Below are 19,347 nucleotides of genomic sequence, written 5' to 3'. Positions count from 1 at the left end.
TCATGTCATCAGCCCTGCCTAGACAGATTGGATACTACTCACTGGAGATTTTACCTTATTCCATGCCCTCTGGATCTAGGCTCCCTCTTGAAAGCTTGTAAGCCAGTCACTTCTTTCCTTTGTAGCCCCCCCCCCCCCCCCATTTTGGGTAGCTAATGTCCAAATTCCCCATCTCTGTCTACTCTGTGTATACAGGGAGTGGGAATGATTCTCGCTGTAAAGATTTGTTCCCTCTTTTGAGCTACTGCTTCCATAGATGTAGGTCAAGTTCATCCAATTGTATCAGATTACTCTTTTTTTCCTCTTCTTTCTTCTTAGTTGAGCTCTGATCATCCAGCCATTGAAGCCAGGTCAAGTGGGTATTATCTGCAAGTGTGAGTGTTTTTGTGCATCTGCCCTCTCTTCTTACCAGCTGGATGATTCACTCTCCACTCTAATCCTCGGTGGCTATGTCACTGACTCTGGACCCAAGAGTCCCCAGGTCTTGCCACACTGCTGGTCAACCAGGTCTCCACCCAGGTTCACAGGAGTCTATTGAATGTTGTAGGGCTTAGCTCGCAGCTTCATTGCTGTTTTTCCTTCACTTGCACTTATCGGTGACGAATGTGGTCACCAATCAGAGCGTGTATTCCCATTGAGTCTTAGTCTTTGAAGGGGGTTTGCCCTGGGGAGACCCTACCACTTGCCTTGATGTCTCCTGGGCAAGCAACTTGCTTTTACTTGTAGTAATCAGTCAGACTGCCTATATTTTGTATTTTTCCTGTCAGTCTTTCTTTCAAGAAGTATCTTCTGTTCTTCTAGCTGCTCCAGGCTGGTCTGCTTGTCCTTTCAAGTGGAAATTTCCCACCTCAGAAGATTCTAGATGCGGTTCAGGATTCCACCTATGATCTTATGTAATGCAGAGGCTCCACAGGAAGCCTCCTTCACTGGGCACGTTGTAGGCCCATTTTAGGTATTCCAATCAGTTATAGGAAGAAGACAGCCTTACAAGCTTTCTATGGTGATAATTCTGACTATTCCTTTCTCTCCCCTTCAAGTGTTTATTTTATAATGGTATACTAGAGAAACCAAATTCAAAAGACAGTCAAGCATGTTAACATTATTTCCCCCTTTTGCACATTCCAACCTTGTCTCAATCCCTGTATCCCAGAGCCCTGTTGTACCAAGGTTGTGTATATATCGCTATTTACCTCTGTCCCACTTAGCCCAAGCAAACTGCCTAATTGTTTTTCCATATGCCTTGTTCTTCCATTCCCCTCCTCCTTCTTGTGTATTGCCCCCCTGCCTACACCCAAACTATCCTGTGTCTATTCCCTACCCTGTGCTCCACCTTCCCCTCCCTCCCCTTACCCCACCCCTTACTTCCCAGTAACCAGCAAAGAATCCCCCCCACCCTTTAGTATGGGTTCTTATTCTTATTCTTTTACAGTCATGGTCCTATACAGTTTTCTCCTTTTGTGACTGACTAATTTCATTCAAAATAATGTCCTCAAGAATTATCCATGTTATGCAGTGGCTTGCAGCTTCCTTGTTATTCTTCAAGTTAGCTTGATATTCCATTGTGTGTATGTACCAGTTTGTTTATCCATTCTTCAGTTGATGGGCACTTAGGCTGTCTCCATCTTTTTGCTATGGTAATGGTGCTGCTATGAAAATTGGTGTGTATATATCTACTTGTGTTATGGCTCATATTTCTTGTGGGTAAATACCAAGTAGAGGAATTGCTGGATCATAAGGTATTTATATTTCCAACGTTCTGAGGAAGTGCCATATTGCTTTTCAGAGAGGTTGGACCATTTTGCAATCCCATCAGCAATGCAGGAGCGTCCCAGTCTCTCCACATCCCTACCAGCATTTATTGTCCTCTACTTTTTTGATCTTTTGCTGTTATTGCTGATGTGAGATGATATCTCATTGTTGTTTTGATTTGCATCTCTTTAATGCCTAGTGATCATGAACATTTCTTAATATGTTTGTTGGCTGCCTGGATCTCCTCCTTGGTGGAGTGTCTGTTCATGTCCTGTGTCCATTTTTTAATTGGGTTATTTGTCCTTTTCTTGTAGAGGTGTTATAGTTTCCTATATATTTTAGAAATGAGTACCTTGTCTGATGTGTTATTGCAAAAGATTTTTTCCCATTCTGTGGGTTCCATTTTTACTCTTCTGGTGAAGTCTTTTGATGCACATAAGTTTTTAATTTTTAGTATGTCCCAATAATTTATTTTGTTTACTTTTGTTTGTGTACTTTACAAAATGGTTGTTAGTATGTGTATTGCCTGAATTAGTGCCCTCACATTTGTCTCTATTTTTTCATTTATGGCCTTCATAATTTGGGGATTCACATTTAGGTCTTTAATGCTGTGTTTGTTTTTGTATAAGACATGAGGTAAAGGTGTTGTTTCAATCTTTTGCTTATCGCTTTCCAGTTCTGCCAGCACCATCTGTTGAAGAGATTATCCCCTCCCCATTCAATATGTTTAGGTACTTTGTCAAAAATTAGTTGGTTGTATGTGGATGGGTTAATTTCTGGATTCTTGATTCTGTTCCATTGATCAATCTATCTTTCATTGTACCAGTACCATTGTTACGTGTTTTGAAACATTTTATAATCATTTTTCTGCATTCCTTCTCAGGCATTTCCAAAGCTTTCCCTCCCTTCAGACTTGGGTCCAGCTCTACCTCTAGGTCATTTGTTTCAGACCTTTTATCTTCTTTCTGGACATGTACTGATATGGTCATCTGATTCTGCTTCTTGGCCATGTTTACTGTTTATCTGTGGCCTTAATACTTAATTGAGTGTGTGTTTTGTTTTGTGGGGGTTTTTTTTTGTTTTTTTTTTTTTTTAATGCTTTCTGATTGCCTCCAGGTAGATGTGATCAGGATATAGGCTTCCCTTTTTACTCTTCTTATTGCTTAACTCAGAGTAACTTTCACAGTTGTCGTCTGACTCCCTGGTGTATGGCAGTTGGTATAGGTTCTTGCCTGGATTTTGGTGTTTTTTAGAATGTGATTGTAGCTTGACTATATGGCAACGGTTGCTGTCTCTTCTTGGGTAATATAGGTAGAGAAAGTGTCCCCCAAAGGTAAAAGGAGGAGCATAAAACAGCAAAACAGCAACAGCAAAAAAAAAAAAAAAGAAAAGAAAAAAAACAAACCACACACACCAAAACAACAACAAAAACTAGATTGGATACTGTAGTCTATAATTGCAGAAAGTGGAGTCGAGGGAGAGAAGAAAAAAAAAATCTGTAGCCTAATATTAGTATGACTTTAAGGTCCTCTTTCAGCTTCTTGCCTTCAAGGCCGTCTGCTAAATTTCAAGATGCCACTGTTGGTTGTTATGCTATACCTCAGGATTTAATTTAAATTTCAACCTGTTTTGTTTTTAAACACTCTTCCCTCCCCACATCCCTTGTTCTGGCCTTTTCCCTATAAAAAACAGTTCAGGGCCAGCTCTTGGGCTGAGAGTATCTATGCGCATGTATCGCAGCAGAACCCACCAGTGGTGGGAGTGGGGAGTGTCCACTCACTCAGGTTATCCCTCTAGTCACCAGAATGGAGGTGTGCAAACAGTGGGTGGCCAATGAACAGATACCAATAAAAGAAAGAAAATCAGAACAAAGCAAAAACCAAAAAAGTGTATTGTCCACCTTTGCTCTGAGGTTCCTGTGGCATTATTCCATGGTGGGTCTGTTTCCCCGCTTGGTCTTGCTGTTCGGTCCTGCCCAAGTTGTCTGCCCTGGGCTGCCAAGCCCAGCAGATTTAAAAGTATATGATTTCTTACTTCTGCTGCAAGTTCCACTAGCTATAAGCCTTCAAACTTTTTAAATAGTCCTACCTATGTGGTAAGAGTTTTGGAGCTCTTCTCTGAACCCACTTCTCCTGGTATTCTGTGGTATTGCTGACGATGAACCTCACTGCACCTCTACCCTAACCGCCATCAAGCCACACCCTTCCACAACTACTCTTTAGAAAAAGGGATAATTTCCTAACTAGATTGTTGTTGTTGTTGTCAGGTGCCATCGAGTCGGAACCGACTCATAGCGACCCCATGCACAGCAGAACGATACAATGCTCGATCCTGGGCCAACCTCACCACCGCTGCCACCCCGGAGTCCATCAATGATGCCACCTGGCCGATCCATCTCGTTGGGGGTCTTCCTCTTTTTCTCTGACCCTCCACCCTACCCATCATGACATCCTTCTCCAGTGATTGTTTCCTCTGGACTATATGTCCAAAGTAGGAGAGACGAAGCTTAGCCATCCTGGCCTCCAAGGAGCACTCTGGCTACACTTCTTCCAAAACAGATCTATTGGTTCTTTTGGCAGTCCATGGCACCCTCAGTATTCTCCTCCAATACCACAACTCAAAGGCATCAATTCTTCTACGATCTTCCTTATTGGTTTTGACTATCCTAACTAGATAGTCAAAACCAATTCTTATTCTTTCTCTTTTTCACTGTGCAGCTATTAGTCATTTCCTTAATGTCATTTTCTAAGTTTTATTATTTTGTCCATTATATATGCTGTAAGTTTTTTTCTACCAGTTTCATCCTTGTCTTCTAATTATATTTATATCTTTTCTCAAGCATTACTTGATTTGTAATCAATATCTTTTCCTTCATAGTTGTTGATTTTGGAGTCTTTATTACAAATCCTTCTTTACTCCCAAATTCAGGATCACATTCTTCTGTATCTTCTTCTAATGTGTTTATGGTTCATTTTAAAAATTCGTGTATTTATATTCAGCTCATAAACTCATAGAGCATTTGTTTTTGTGACTGCCATGAGACAGGGATCAACTTCCTTTTTTGCTACATGAGTAGTCAATTGTCCCAGTGCCAGGTAGTGAATGAGTTGGTTCTTTGCCCCACTAATTTTGAATAACACTCATTTATAGAATTTGTTATTGGACTCTATTCTCTTCCATTCATTACTTCTGGCATTAATCCACACTACTTTAACTGTTATTATAGCATATTTTAAATTACTACTAGGACTCATATTCCCTCGTGAGCTTTGTCAAAATTATGTTAGCTATTCTTACAATGACAACTTCAATATTCCTCTTATTATCTGCTCACCAACTTTGTACCAAAAAAAAAAAAAAAAAATCCCCATTGGCATTTTGAATGAGATTGTTTTAGTTTGTGGATTAATTTTAAAGGAAGGAGGTGATGATGTACAAAAAGTGTTACTATCCATTAAGCTCATCCACTGAAAGTCATTTTATCACGTCCTATAAATTTTATGGGTTTTCTTCATAAATAGAATGCACATTTCTTGCTAGGCTTATTCTCGATTCTTTATCTTTTTGGAGCCCTGGGTGCACAATGGTTAGAGCACTCCGCTACTAAGCTAAAGATTGACAGTGTGACTCCCACCAACCACTCTGTAAGAGAAAGATGTGGTTGTCTGCTTCCATAAAGTCCCAGAAACCCCATGGGGCAGTTCTACTCTGTCCTACAGGATCTCTGTGAGTCAGAATTGACTCAACAATTTGATTGGGTTTCGCTTGATTTGGGTATTTTATATTTCTTCTTAGAAATTTTTAAAAAACATATGGACTTCTGATTTTAGGCCAAGATGGAGTAGAGGTATTTCCCTAGTCCTCCCCACTAAGTACAACTACATACCCAAGATCTTATAAATAAAACAGACATAAGAAGACCTGAAAGGTGAAGAAGGAAGAATAACTAGGAATCTCAGGAGGAAAAGTGATGAGTTCCTTGGATTTTCATCCCAGAGCGAATGCTTTTTGTCATTTTTATGATGACAACCTGAGAAAACCAGTCTAGCAGATGGGTGGGCAATCCCCTAAGTACTCTTATCTCTCTAGTCAAAGGACCAGGAAAAGGATAGCAAGGGAGAAAACTTTTAGATAGTAACTGTACAATTATACACCTTTTCTTGAAATCTTTTTGGTAATTTCCTTCCCAATTTCCTTTATTTTCTCAATCCCAGGAGGCTTGCATTAAGGAAATGTTGGATCTCAGCTATCTCATTCCTACCTCTTCCTTCCAATGGCCAAAACTAACAGAAGCCAGAGTGGCAAATGAAACTGAGATGAGTTTGTAATGCCAGCCTCTCGGACTATAGAGCCGTGGGGAAAGGAGCAGAGTGAATCTGGAGGCGCACATTAAGAATTGTATCTAGAGAACTCCAACAACATTCAGATATCAGGGAGGGAAAACAAAGCTTGAAGAGGACCAACTAATAAGGTAAAATGAAAATTAGAAAACTGTAGTGTCTTCAAAGCTAAGGAAGGAAAGTATTTCAGTACAAAGGACCATGATCAACTATGTCAAATGCTGCTGATGAGTCAAGTTAAGATAAAGATCACTGACTTAGCAATAAAGGTCATTGTTGTCATGAATAAGAACTGATTTGGCAAAAGGACATGAAAGGCTGGCAGGAGTAAGTTTAAGTGAGGAAGGAATAAAAGGAACTAGAGACAGAAACTATAGACAGTTCTGAGGAGTTTTGTTACAAAGAAGAACAAATATTTGGAGTAATTGATGTGGTGCTGGACTGGACTGCTAACTACAAGATCGACAGTTCAAACCCACCAGAATCCTATACAGGGTCATTATGAGCCAGAACAGACTCAACAACATTTAACAATGACAACAACAACAATAGCTTGCTGGGGAAGCCAGGGCAGATTTTTGTGAGTTGTTTTTTAAGGACAAGAAGAATAGAAGAGAGACATGGACATAGTTATTTATTCCAAGAATTACTAATTTCTTATTTCACCCTGAAAGCTGTCAATTTCTATATTGTCTTAGAGATTTTGAATCTCATCCAAATCACTGTGTTGAGCAGCATTTCTCACATTAGAAATTTTCCTTTCACAATATTATAGCAATACCTAGTCCGACGTATTCATCCTAGTCAACATTCGCACACCATTTACCACTACTATTTTATACATCAAGAACAGAGCTAAAGAGAAAAGTAAAACTTTTCACTCCATTGAATTCAACTAGAAAACAGAAGTTACCTTGAAAAGAAGCCAGAGAAAAATGCCTTTATTTTCAGCAGAGGGTTAAGCATGATCCCAGCATTTAGATATACATAGTCTAATCTCTGAAACCTGCAAGTAAAATGCAAATACAGTCTTTTTGGCTACTGCTAGAAAGACCTATAGTAAAATGATAGCTGTAAAAGGGGTGGGAGGAGGAAGGGGGAGATTCTTCTATTCTACAGAAGATAACAGTGTCAGTTTATTCTAAACCATTTGCCTTTTGCCCAGAAAAATTTACAGTATCTTGTTGAATGGGGCCTTCATCCAGACCCTTCCAGGATTTATAATCAAGGACTTATAATCAATCCATTCTTATTATCACTTTTCCACTGCTCCCTGTCTCCCCCATGTCCTCACTTCCTCCCTTACCCAAGCAAGATTCTGTGACCCATCATCATCTTTCCCTGTTAACTTCTTCTCCTTCCTCCTATTTCATCATACTAGCCTACTAAAGCTCAATTAGATCCAATTCTTTATCACCACTACACATGCATCTGGTTAATGCATGATGCTGCAGTCTCACTTTAAATTCATGACCATGAAGCATTGTTTGAGGGAAGCTTCACAGGGTATGTTTGAAATATATTCCCACCCTGCTCCCAGTTCCTGACAACCACTAATTTCTGTCTCTGTATTTGCCTATTCTGTCCATTTCATATAAATGGGTGGCCTTGTGTGTCTGGTATCTAAAACTTAGTGTGCTTCCTAAGATAATTTATGTCCTAGAATTTATCAGTAACTTCATTCCTTTTGATTGCTAGTATTCCATTTTATAGAAATGTCACATTTGTGCAGTATTTGCACTTTCTTGCTGTCATAAAAAGTGCTGCTGTGTGCATTTGTAATATTGAAATGATAAAAATTTGAATGGCAATTTCAAATGGCTCAAGGTGCTCTGTAAATTGGGCAGTGATCATAATAGACCATTTATTTTAAAGGCACCTAAGTCAGTGCCTGTAAAAACAGAATTCAAAAGCAATTTGCCAATGGGTAAAAGATTTTGACCTAAACTCTACTGTCCAAGCTCCCTGGATAATGTATAGCCCCACAAATTACCATGATGAAACATAATGAAAATTGGACCCATTTATGAGTTTCCATGATTATATCCAGAACAATATTTTTATTTCTTGTATTCTTTTGTCTGCTTAAAACCAGATAGTTCCAATAATAAATATATATTTTTTATCCAGACCATAAATTCAAATGATAACAGTGCTATCCAGCAATCCTTTTCTTTCCTTAATGTATTGTCTCTCCCACTCCACTAGGTGACTTTTTAACTAAGACACATGTCTGTCTCCTAGAACCTCCAACCTTCCCACTCCTGATTTTTAGCTGCTTTTGCATCCTCCCTCACTGAGGATAAAGGAGAAGCAACCAAAGGAAAACTTCACCCTCTTTCCCTCCACATCTCCCAGCCAACAAGCCCTTCCTCCATCTCAGCATGGACTCCCATCCCTCATGGCTACTCTGAGGATTCTCTAGCATTTCTGTCCCTCCCTTCTCTCTCATCAGCCTACCTACAGCACTAAACCCTCCTGACTGGATTATTCCTAACTGATTACAAATATGCTAATATCATCCATCTTAAAAAATGCTCCCTTGACTCCCACATTGTTGATGTTGTTAAGTGTCACTTCTGACTCATAGTGACCCTGTATAGGGTTTCCAAGGAGTGGTTGGTGAGTTTGAATCACTGACCTTGCAGTTTAAACTAACCTTGCAGTCCAGTGCTTACCCTATACCAGGATCCTCCAGCTATCCCATTTCTCTGTGGTCCTTTACTGAAAGACTATTCAAAGACTCATCCATACTTCGTGTTTCCATTTTCTCTCCTCCTGGCTTCCCTTACACCACTGCCATCAAACATTTGTTCTCAGGATCAGCTTTTGTCAATGACATCACTGACTTCCGTGTTACTAAATATTATAGCAAATCTCCATCTTCACGGTACTTGATGTACCAGGACTCTTTTACATAGCAGATCTTTTATCCCATTTTTCTGGTCACTCTCTCATACCTACTCCTTTCCAGTCTCCTCTCCTAGATTCCCCTTCTCTTCCCAGCCTCAGAAGGTAGAATGACATATTATGTGCTCTGCCCTCTTTTTTTCTTTGTGTTCTCTGTGTGAAACTATTTACCTGTCTGATTCTCCTTCCTCCTGAACTCCAGATGTATATCAACTGCATATTCAGTATGTTCATTTGGATATCTAGTTGAATGTCCAGAATGAACCTCACTCCACCAAAAGTCTGCTTCACGCACATTTACTCAGTTCCTTGGTGCAAATATTTTGTTGATTCCTAGATTCTTTTCTCTCTTCACATCCAATTTATCAGTAAATCCTATTGGCTCTACTTTTATATCTAGAATTCAACCATTTTACTTCAGAATCTCAAGGCACTAGCATCCTGGACCCGATTATTTGTGTAAATTCCTAACTGAACTCCCTCCTTTCGTTCTTGTTTCCCTATAACCAAAATGGTTGTTCTTTTTGTTAAGTGCCATCAAGTCAGTTCTGACTCATAGCGACTATGTGTACGCTTTCCAAGGAGCAGCTGGTAAATTTGAACTTCCAACCTTGTAGTTAATAGTCAAGTGCTTACCCTACAGTGCCACACCAGGATTCCATAGCCAAAATAATAACTGAAAAATAGTCAGATCATATCATTTTCCCTAGATAGCTCCCTACTCTCTACTCCTTTGGGTTCCTGCTCAAATGAGATTTAATCAGACAGGTCACCCCTGGCTTCTCTATATCAAATAGCAATTTACTTATTCCCCACCTCACCCCAACTAGCATTTCCTATCCTCTACCTCTCTGTTAAACTCCTGGTGTGGCGTAGTAGGGTCATCACTGGACTGGGAACCACAAGATCAGGAGTTAAAACCCACTAGCTGCTCCTTAGAAACAGTATACAGAGTAGGAATCAACTCGATGGGAGTTGGTACGTCTATGTTATTTTTCTAGATAGAATTTATCACTTTGCACATATATATTTATGTGTTAACTGCTTCTTTCCTTCTAAAATGTTTCTGTTGTTGTTGTTAAGCACCATCAAGTTACTTCTGACTCATAGCCACCATGTATAGGGTTTCTAAGGAGCTGCTGGTGAGTTTGAACTGCCAATCTTATGCTTCAAACCAACCTTTCATCCAATACTTAATTAGTTGGTGTACTGGCATTGTGCTGTAGGATAAGCATTAGACTGTTAACCACAAGGTTAGTGATTCAAATCCACCAGCTGCTCCTTGGAAACTCTATACTGGGTCACTATGAGTCAGAACAGACTTAATGGTACTTAACAACAACAATTGTACAGATTGGTTATATTTCTTTTAATCTGCTACCTATTTTTGTTTCTAATATTCTGCTGAATTTCTTAATCTTGATGTAAATGTCTTGGACACTGTAAGAATGATCATTTCAATGTTTGTATCTATTATGGAATGCCCTGGGTGGCACTATCTTCTCTTATAGATGCTGGTCCTCATTCAGGTCATTTTATTCACTCATGTGTTTGGCTAGTTTTCATCGTATGCCAGGCACTGTTGTTGAAAAAATTATTTGTAGAAACTGTTTGAGGACTAGGATGATGATAGTTTCCTGCCATGTGCTTGTCCGTGACCATCTGGGACTATTCACCTTTATCTAACTTCATGGATGCTATAGTCAGAAGCTTCTGTATGAGCCTCTGCCTCATTCTGCTTCTCCATATTTTTTAAAGCGCAGTCTGTATAGGTTTTACACAAAATCAAGGCATTATCATCAACCCATATAGTGGGCTCTAGATGCCTCCTTGTGTCTTTCTAATCCTGTGGAGTACTAAACAATGCCACTCTATTCACCACCCCTTCTTAGCCTCTTCTTCTCATTCTGGCAAATATGAGGAGGGCAAACACAGCCTTAAGCATGTGTCTTGCCTCTGAATTTCTGCCTTTTCAGGGATCATGATCAAGTAGGTTTTCACTACGTGCTTATCTCTCTAATGCCTTCAGGCAGATGTTTTCTCTATGCCTATTTTTTTTATATATATATAATTCTCAAAAGGTTCTTCCAGTTTACCATTGATACCTTTAACAAAGGAGATAGTCTTAGCTTCTGACTCCTAGTAATGGCAGAATAAAATGTATGAAATGAAATTGTGTGCCAGTAGCAACTGTAAATTCTGGGGCGATGGGGAGGTTAATATATAAAAAGTAACTGAAGTTTGGCACTGGAGGTTTTCATGGCTATGACTTTTGAAAAACAGATCATTAGGTCTTTCTTCTGAGGCATCCTGAGTGCATGCAAATTGCCAAGCTTTCGTTCAGTTAGTAACCAGGTCCGTAGCCAAGTACTTAGCTGCTGTCAGGACTCCTGTTTCACTAGGTTAGTATTGCAATTGTTGTTGCATGTATATTTGATTGTATACAAAAGCATATTCACACATACTTTAAATACTATTTTAGGTATTCACACACATCTATTTATACATCTGATTAATGAATTCATTCTTTCAACAAATATTCATTAGAGTTGCTCTTATATATAAGCACTGAATTAAACCCTGGAGCATTTGAGCATGTTATATTATATTGTACTTTCTCATTTTATAAAATATTTCACAATTCCATGAGAGAAAACCCAACAACAAGAGGTATACCTTTGCTTGAGCTTTCTGGAGACCCGGAACACTGACTGCAGGTTGCTAATGTCCACCTGCATGATGCTGACCTCTGCTGTGGGCTGAGAGGCCAGCAGATCAGCCCAGACAGCTTCCACTTTGCCCATGTTCCTGCATGCCAAGCACAGGTGAAGCTCTTCATATTCCGCCAGCAGATGCTTGCAGAGGCCTAGGCCAATGCCACTGAAAAGGACAATTCAAGAATAGGTCTTGTATTCATTAGAATGGTGACAAATAGAAGCATTTCTTTTGGGTTCAGAAAACTGACTTTGGCAATATTAATGCCACTCAAGAGCCCAAGAAGATACAGAGAAAATATTCTCAAAAATGATTTCAATAAAGAAGGGAAGAGGGGGACTCCAAACTCTTATTAATCACTTACTTGGAGTCACTGTCAACAAATAAGAATTGCCCTTTTCCATTCTCGATCATGTTTATTTTGCAGTAACTTATCATCCTGCACAACAAGAAACTGACATCTGATAGGGATTAAAAACTACCCACAGTACGTGTTAAACACAACATCTACATTAGCCATTTTATATATTTTTTTATTTAGTCAACAATTGTGCAATCTTCCCAGGGTTAAGACCTGTCCCATGATTAAGTGTCATCACACATTTAGGATCAAGCAATAACAGAAAGAAACAACAACTTTCTTTGGTGGTTTTTCCACTGGTAAGTCTGTATGAGCAAATAACTGAAGTGGAAAAAGGAGGGGATTCAGTGTGTTCTTGGCTTCGTGATATTCTCTTTTCCTAGAATAAACTAGAGTTCTAGAAGGAAGAATAGAGGAATATAAAATTGGGATCAGGAAGAAGAAACTAGAAAGAGTAGGAAGCTCAAGGAGCTAGATGTCTGGAGGATTATACAGTCCTCAGAAGAAGCATACAGGACTGTTATTGAAAACACAATAATCATGACCTATTAGAGTCCTGGTGTGGCACTGTGGGTTAATACACTGGACTTCAAGGTTGGTTTTAACCACTGAATTGGAGGTTCAAGCTCACCAGCTGCTTCTTGGAAACCATATGCAATTTCACTATGAGTCGGAACCAACTCAACAGCACTTAACAACAACAACAATTATTAAATATATCTTAGTAGCTCCTGCCCACATGGTGACAAAATGTTTCAAACATTTTCTAAAGAGCATTATGACACATCCCTTAAGAAGCTGCCCCTGTAAACCACAGAACCACATATTGTCACTTAGGAAAAACTGTCTTACTTTTCTTTTTAAGTTTTTATTGTAAATTGGATGAGAGTTTACAAAGCAAATCAGTTTTCCATTCAGCAATTCATACACATCTTGTTTCAGGTCATTATTTACAATCTACACAATGCATGATCACTTATCCCACTTCCTCCCTGTGTTTCATTTCCATTTCTCCTTCTTTTCTAACCCTTCTAACTTTGTCCTTAGGTAAATGCTACCTTTTAATTTCAAATGGTTGATAGTTCTGTTTTGTACTTACCTCTCTTGTGGTATTGTTCCCCATAAAGACCTATCTAATGTTTAGCTGACTATCGAATCCTGGTGTGAGTTCATTTTCAGACCAGAGGGGTGATCATCTCAGGAGTTCCACCAGGCTCTATCAAACCAGTCAGCCTAGACTTTTTTATGATTTTGAATTTTTCTCTCACTCTATCTAGGACCTTCTAATGTGATCACTTTCAGAGTGGTCAAGTGGGTTGATGGTGGATAGGGTAGAGGTGCAGTGAAGATCATCGTCAGCAATACCACAGAACACCACACAAAGCAGGTTCAGGGTAAAGCTCCAAAACTCTGAACCACATATCTAGGGACATTTTTTAAGTTTGAAGGTATACAGCTAGCGGAACTTGAAGCAGAAGTAAGAAATCCCGTACTTTACAATCTACCAGGCTCAGTGGCCCAGAGCCAACAAATTGGGTGAGACCAAATGGCAAGAACAAGCGGGGGAGCAAGCAGATCCACCACAGAATAACACTGCGGGAACCTCGGAGCAAAGGTGGACAAAATATTTTGTCAGTTTTGCTTTGTTCTGATTTTTTTTTTTTTTTTTTTGTATCTGTTCATTGCCTCCCCACCCACCCACCCCCACTGCTTGAGGACGTGCCTGAGCAAGTGAACACTTCCCATCCCCACCACAGGTGGGTTCTTCTGCCACACATGTGCACATATAATCTCAACATCTTCAGAAACAGGCAGCTCAGCAACCAGCCCTGAACTGTTTCTTAACAGGGAAAAGGCCAGAACTAGGGATGTGGAGAGGGAGAAAGAGTTTAAAAATCAAACAGACCAAAAATTAAATCCTGAGCTACAACATAAAAACCAACAGTGGCATCTTAAAATTTATTAGGCTGCCTTGAAGCTAAGAAGCTGAAAGAGAATATTAAAATCATACTCATAAAAGGCTACAGATTTATTTATTTTTCTCTTTTTCCTCTCTGTTTTCTGTGCTTGTAGACTGACTATAATATCCAATCTAGTTTTTTGTTGTTGTTTTATGGTGTTTTTTTTGCTTTTTTGCTATCGTTGTTTTGTTGTTTTTTATTCCTCCTTTTAATTTTGGGTGACTTTTTCTCTCCCTCTATTACCCAAGAAGAGACAGCAACTGCTGCCATATAGTCAAGCTACAATCACACCCTATAAAACTCCACAATCCAGGCAAGAACCAATACCAACTGCCATACACCAGGGAGTCAGACAACACCTGTGAAAGTTACTCTGAGTTGAGCAAGAAGAAGAGTGGAAAGGGAAGTCCACAACTTGGCACCTCTTTCTGGTGGAAATCAGAAAGCATAATAAAAAATAAAAAAAAAAATAGCCACACACTCAATTAAGTATTAAGGCTACATATAAAGAGTAAACATGGCCAAGAAGCAGAATCAGATGACCATATCAGCACATGTCCATCCAGAAAGAAGCTAAAATGTCTGAGACAAATGACCTAGAGGTAGACCTGGATTCCATTCTGGAAGGCGGACAGGCCTTGGAAATACCTGAGAAGGAATTCAGAAAAATGATTATAAAATGTTTCAAAACACTTTACAATGAAGTTGAGAAAAATAAGTAAGAAGTTAGGAAAGCACTACAGGAACAATCAAATAAGATAAATATAGCATTGGAAACAATTCAAAACCTACAGAAAGAGATCCAATGATCAATAATAAAACATCAGAAATAGACAATACACTGAAAGGGCAAAGGAGTAGGACAGAAGAGATAGAAGGCAGAAATAGTAAGATGGAAGACAAATCTCTCAATGCCACTAAGATAGAAGAGCAAGCAGAAAATAGGATAAACAAATCTGAAGAAGGTCTAAGAGTCATGTTGGACAACATGAAGACAACTAACTTAAGCATTATCAGCATTCTGGAACAGGAAGACTCACACAAGTCCACAGAGGAAATAGTTGAAAAACTACTGGTAGAAAATTTCTCTAACATCCTGAAAAGTGAAAAGATAAACGCTCAAGGAGTTCAATGAACCCCAGGAAAGATAGACCCCAAAAGAAAATCACTGAGACATATGCTAATCAAGCTCTCCAAATCAAAGATAAGGAGATAATCCTGAAAGCAGCTAGGGAAGAGAGAAGCATTACATGCAAAGGCAAGCAAGTCAGATTAACCACAGATCTCTCAACAGAAACCATGCTGACAAAAAGGCAATGGAGAGACATATATAAAACCCTGAAAGATAAAAAACTGCCAACCAAGAATCCTTTATCCAGCAAAGCTCTCAATCAAATACAACATAAAATCAAAACATTCCAGGATAAACAGAAGCTAAGGGATTTTGCCAAAGCCAACCCTGCACTACAAAACATCCTAAAGTGAGTCTTGTGAACTTAGAACCAACAAGAACAGACAACAACCAGAGATTGACAAATGTGGCAGCACCTCCCAGAACTATATTGACAGATGAAAGAATTGAGAACAGAACAAAACTATGAGAATGAACTCAGAGAATCTGGGAGTTCAGTCTATGATCAAAACAATTACAATGTGAAAGAAGGTAAACACGTAGGAACAGAGATCCAGGTGGTGAGAAGGTCAGATAGATTACAGGATAAAATAGACTTCACTAAATGGAGGGGAAAGCTAATGAACTATACGGTAACCTCAAAGAAAATGAACACTTCACAACATACCAAGAAAATGAAAATCCAAGAACATGGAAACATTAAAAATAAGAAGAAACTCACAACAAAGAACCCAAAAACCATGAACTCAGCACAGGAAGATACACAGAACAAAGAAAGAAAAACCCCCCACACAAAAAGAAACATAATGGCAGCAATTAACCCATTGTTATTGTTGTTGTTAAGTGCCGTTGAGTCGGTACGATCGATAATTACACTGAATGTAAATGGATTAAATGCATTAGTTAAGAGACAGAGGGTGGCAGAATGGATAAGAAAGCAAGATCCTTCAACATGCTGTCTGCAAGAGACATGTATTACACACAAAGATAAAAACAGATTAAAGGTCAAAGGATGGAAAAAAACATACCAAGCTAATTGCAATAAAGAGCAAACAGGAGTGGCAGTACTAATCTCTGATAAAATAAACTTTACGGCAAAAAACAGCATAATAAATAAAGATAGACATTATATCATGATTAAAGGGACAATTGAACAAGATGACATAACCATAATAAATATCTATGCTTCCAATGAAAGAGTTCTAAAATATGTAAACCAAACTCTAATAGGTTTCAAGAAAAAAATAGAAGAACCTACAATAATATGGGCAATTTTATTACACCGCTTTCAAAATAGATAGAACAACCAGAAAGAAACTTGACAAAAACACAGAGGAACTAAACAACACAATCAGCCAACTGAACCTCACAGATGTGTACAGAGCATTCAACCCAACAACAGCACAATACACATTCTTTTCCAGTGCACATGGAACATTCTCCAGAATAGACCAGGTGTTAGGCCACAAAACAAACTTCCATAAATTTACAAATATCAAAATACTACAAAGCATCTTTTCAGACCACAATGCAATCAAATTAGAAATCAACAAGAGGAAGAGCAAGGAAATCAAGTCAAATACATGGAAACTGAATAACACCCTGAAGAAATAAAACGTGAACTCACAAAGTTCCTAGAAACAAACGAGAAAGAAAACACAACATACCAAAATCTTTGTGACACGGCAAAAGTGGTGCTGACAGGACAATGTATTGCAATAAATGCACACATCCAAAAAGAAGAACCAAAATTAACACATTAATACAACATCTACAACAATTAGAAACAGACCAATAGAGGGAACCTACAGCCACCAAAAGAAAAGAAATAATAAAGTTTAGAGCAGAAATAAATGAGACAGAAAACAGAAAAACTATAGGAAAAATCAACAGGACAAGAAGCTGGTTCTTTAAAAGGATTAACAAAATTGACAGACCACTGGAAAACCTAACAAAAGAAAAGAGGGAGAAGACACAGATAACACACATTGGAAACCACATGGGCGATATCACAACGGAACTAAAGGAAATCAAAAGGATAATAACAGAATACTATGAAGAGTTGTACTCCAACAAGTTTGAAAACTTAGAAGAGATGAATATATTTTTAGAAAAGCATAACCTACCTACACTTACACAGAGTGAAGTAGAAAACCTGTCCTGTAACAAAAGAAGAAATTGATCAAGTCATCAAAAAGCTCCCAACCTAAAGAAGTCCAGTCCCAGATGGCTTCACTGGTGAGTTTTACCAAACATTCAGAGAAGAGCTGTCACCAATTCTACTCAAATTCTTCCAGAATATATAAAGCAAGCATAACCCTCATACCAAAACCAGGGAAAGATGTCACTAAGAAAGACAATTATAGACCAATATCCCTCATGAATATAGATGCAAAAATTCTCAACAAAATCCTAGCCAACAGAATCCAGTAGCACATCCAAAAGATAATAATACATCATGATCAAGTGGGATTCATATCAGTGATGCAAGGATGGTTCAACATTAGAAAAACAATCAACATAATCCACGATATAAATAAGAAAAAAGAAAAGAACCACATGATCATATTAATTGATGCAGAAAAGGCATTTGACAAAATCCATCATCATTCCTTATAAAAACATTCAACAAAGTAGGAATTAAAGGGAAATTCCTCAACATAATTAAGAGCATATATACAAAACCAACAGCCTACATTACTCTTAATGGAAAGAAGCTGAAAACCTTCCCTCTGCGAACAGGAACCAGAAAAGGATGCCCTTTGTCACCACTCCTATTCAATATTGTGTTGGAAGTCTTAGTAAGAGCTATACAGCAAGATAAGGAAATTAAAGGCATCCAAATTGGCAAAGAGGAAGTAAAACTCTATTAGCAGACGATATGATCCTATACATAGAAAACCCCAAAGACTCAGTAAAAAAGCTACTAGACCTCATTGGAAGATTCAGCAAAGTGGCAGGATATAAAATCAACACACAAAAATCAGTTGGATTCCTCTATACCCAAAACGGCAGTGTTGAAAAAGGACATTAGGAAAGCAATACCATTTACAATAGCCACCCAAAGGATGAAATATCTAGGAATAAATGTAACCAGAGAAACAAAGGACTTACACAAAGAAAACTACAAAACACTACTACAAGAAATCAAAAGAGACCTACAAAACTTCAAGAATGTACCATGCTCCTGGATAGGAAGACTTAATTAACATTGTGAAATGTCAATACTGCCCAAAGAAATTTACACATGTAATGCAATCCCAATCCAGATTCCAATGACATTCTTCAAAGAGATGGAAAAAACAATGACAAACTTTATATGGAAAGGAAAGAGACCCAGGATAAGCAAAGCACTGCTTAAGAATAAGAATAAGGTTGGAAACCTCTAACTCCCTGACTTCAAAATTTATTACATGGCTACAGTGGTCAAAACAGCCTGGCACTGGTACAATGAAATGTACATTGATCAATGGAACAGAATCAAGAATCCAGAAATTAACACATCCACATGCAGCCAGTTTTTGACAAAGTACCAAAACATATTACATGGGGAAGGGATAGTCTCTTCAACAGATAGTGCTGGCAGAACTGGAAAGTGATATGCAAAAGATTGAAACAAGACATTTACCTCACACCTTATACAAAAACCAACTCAGCATGGCTTTAGAGACCTAAATTATGAAAGCCATCAATGAAAAAGGGACAAATGTGAGGGCTCTACTAATTCAGGGCATACACAGACTACCAAACATTTTGAAAACTATACAAACAAAAGTAGACAAAGTAGATGATTGGGACATATTAAAAATTAAAAACTATGTGCATCAAAAGACTTGACCAAAAGAGTAAAAAGGGAACCCACAGAACGGGGATAAAAGCTCTTGCAACGACACATCAGACAAGGAACTCATTTCTAAAATATATAGGAAACTATAACACCTCTACAAGAAAAAGATAAATAACCCAATTAAAAACTGGGTGCAAGACATGAACAGACTCTTCACCAAGGAGGAGATCTGGGCAGCCAACAAACATGAAGAAATGTTCACGATCACTAGCCATTAGAGAGATGCAAATCAAAACAACTATGATGTATCATCTCACACCAGTGTGGTCAGAAGTGGTAGCCTGGAACCATCTATTTCTATGGTCTCAGGGTTATGGAGGCTGATGTTCTCA

General features: G+C 38.5%; 1 pseudogene; it reads right to left on the bottom strand.

The window, feature by feature from the left end:
- Window positions 1–19,347, bottom strand: part of LOC102821632 — a 76,478-nt pseudogene that overhangs the window by 55,179 nt on the left and 1,952 nt on the right.

The sequence above is a fragment of the Chrysochloris asiatica genome, unplaced genomic scaffold (assembly GCF_000296735.1).
Source record: "Chrysochloris asiatica unplaced genomic scaffold, ChrAsi1.0 scaffold00241, whole genome shotgun sequence".
In the NCBI taxonomy this organism is placed as follows: Eukaryota; Metazoa; Chordata; class Mammalia; order Afrosoricida; family Chrysochloridae; genus Chrysochloris; species Chrysochloris asiatica.
The sequence above is the reverse complement of the archived record's forward strand: the minus strand, read 5'-3'. Positions and strand labels throughout refer to the sequence as shown.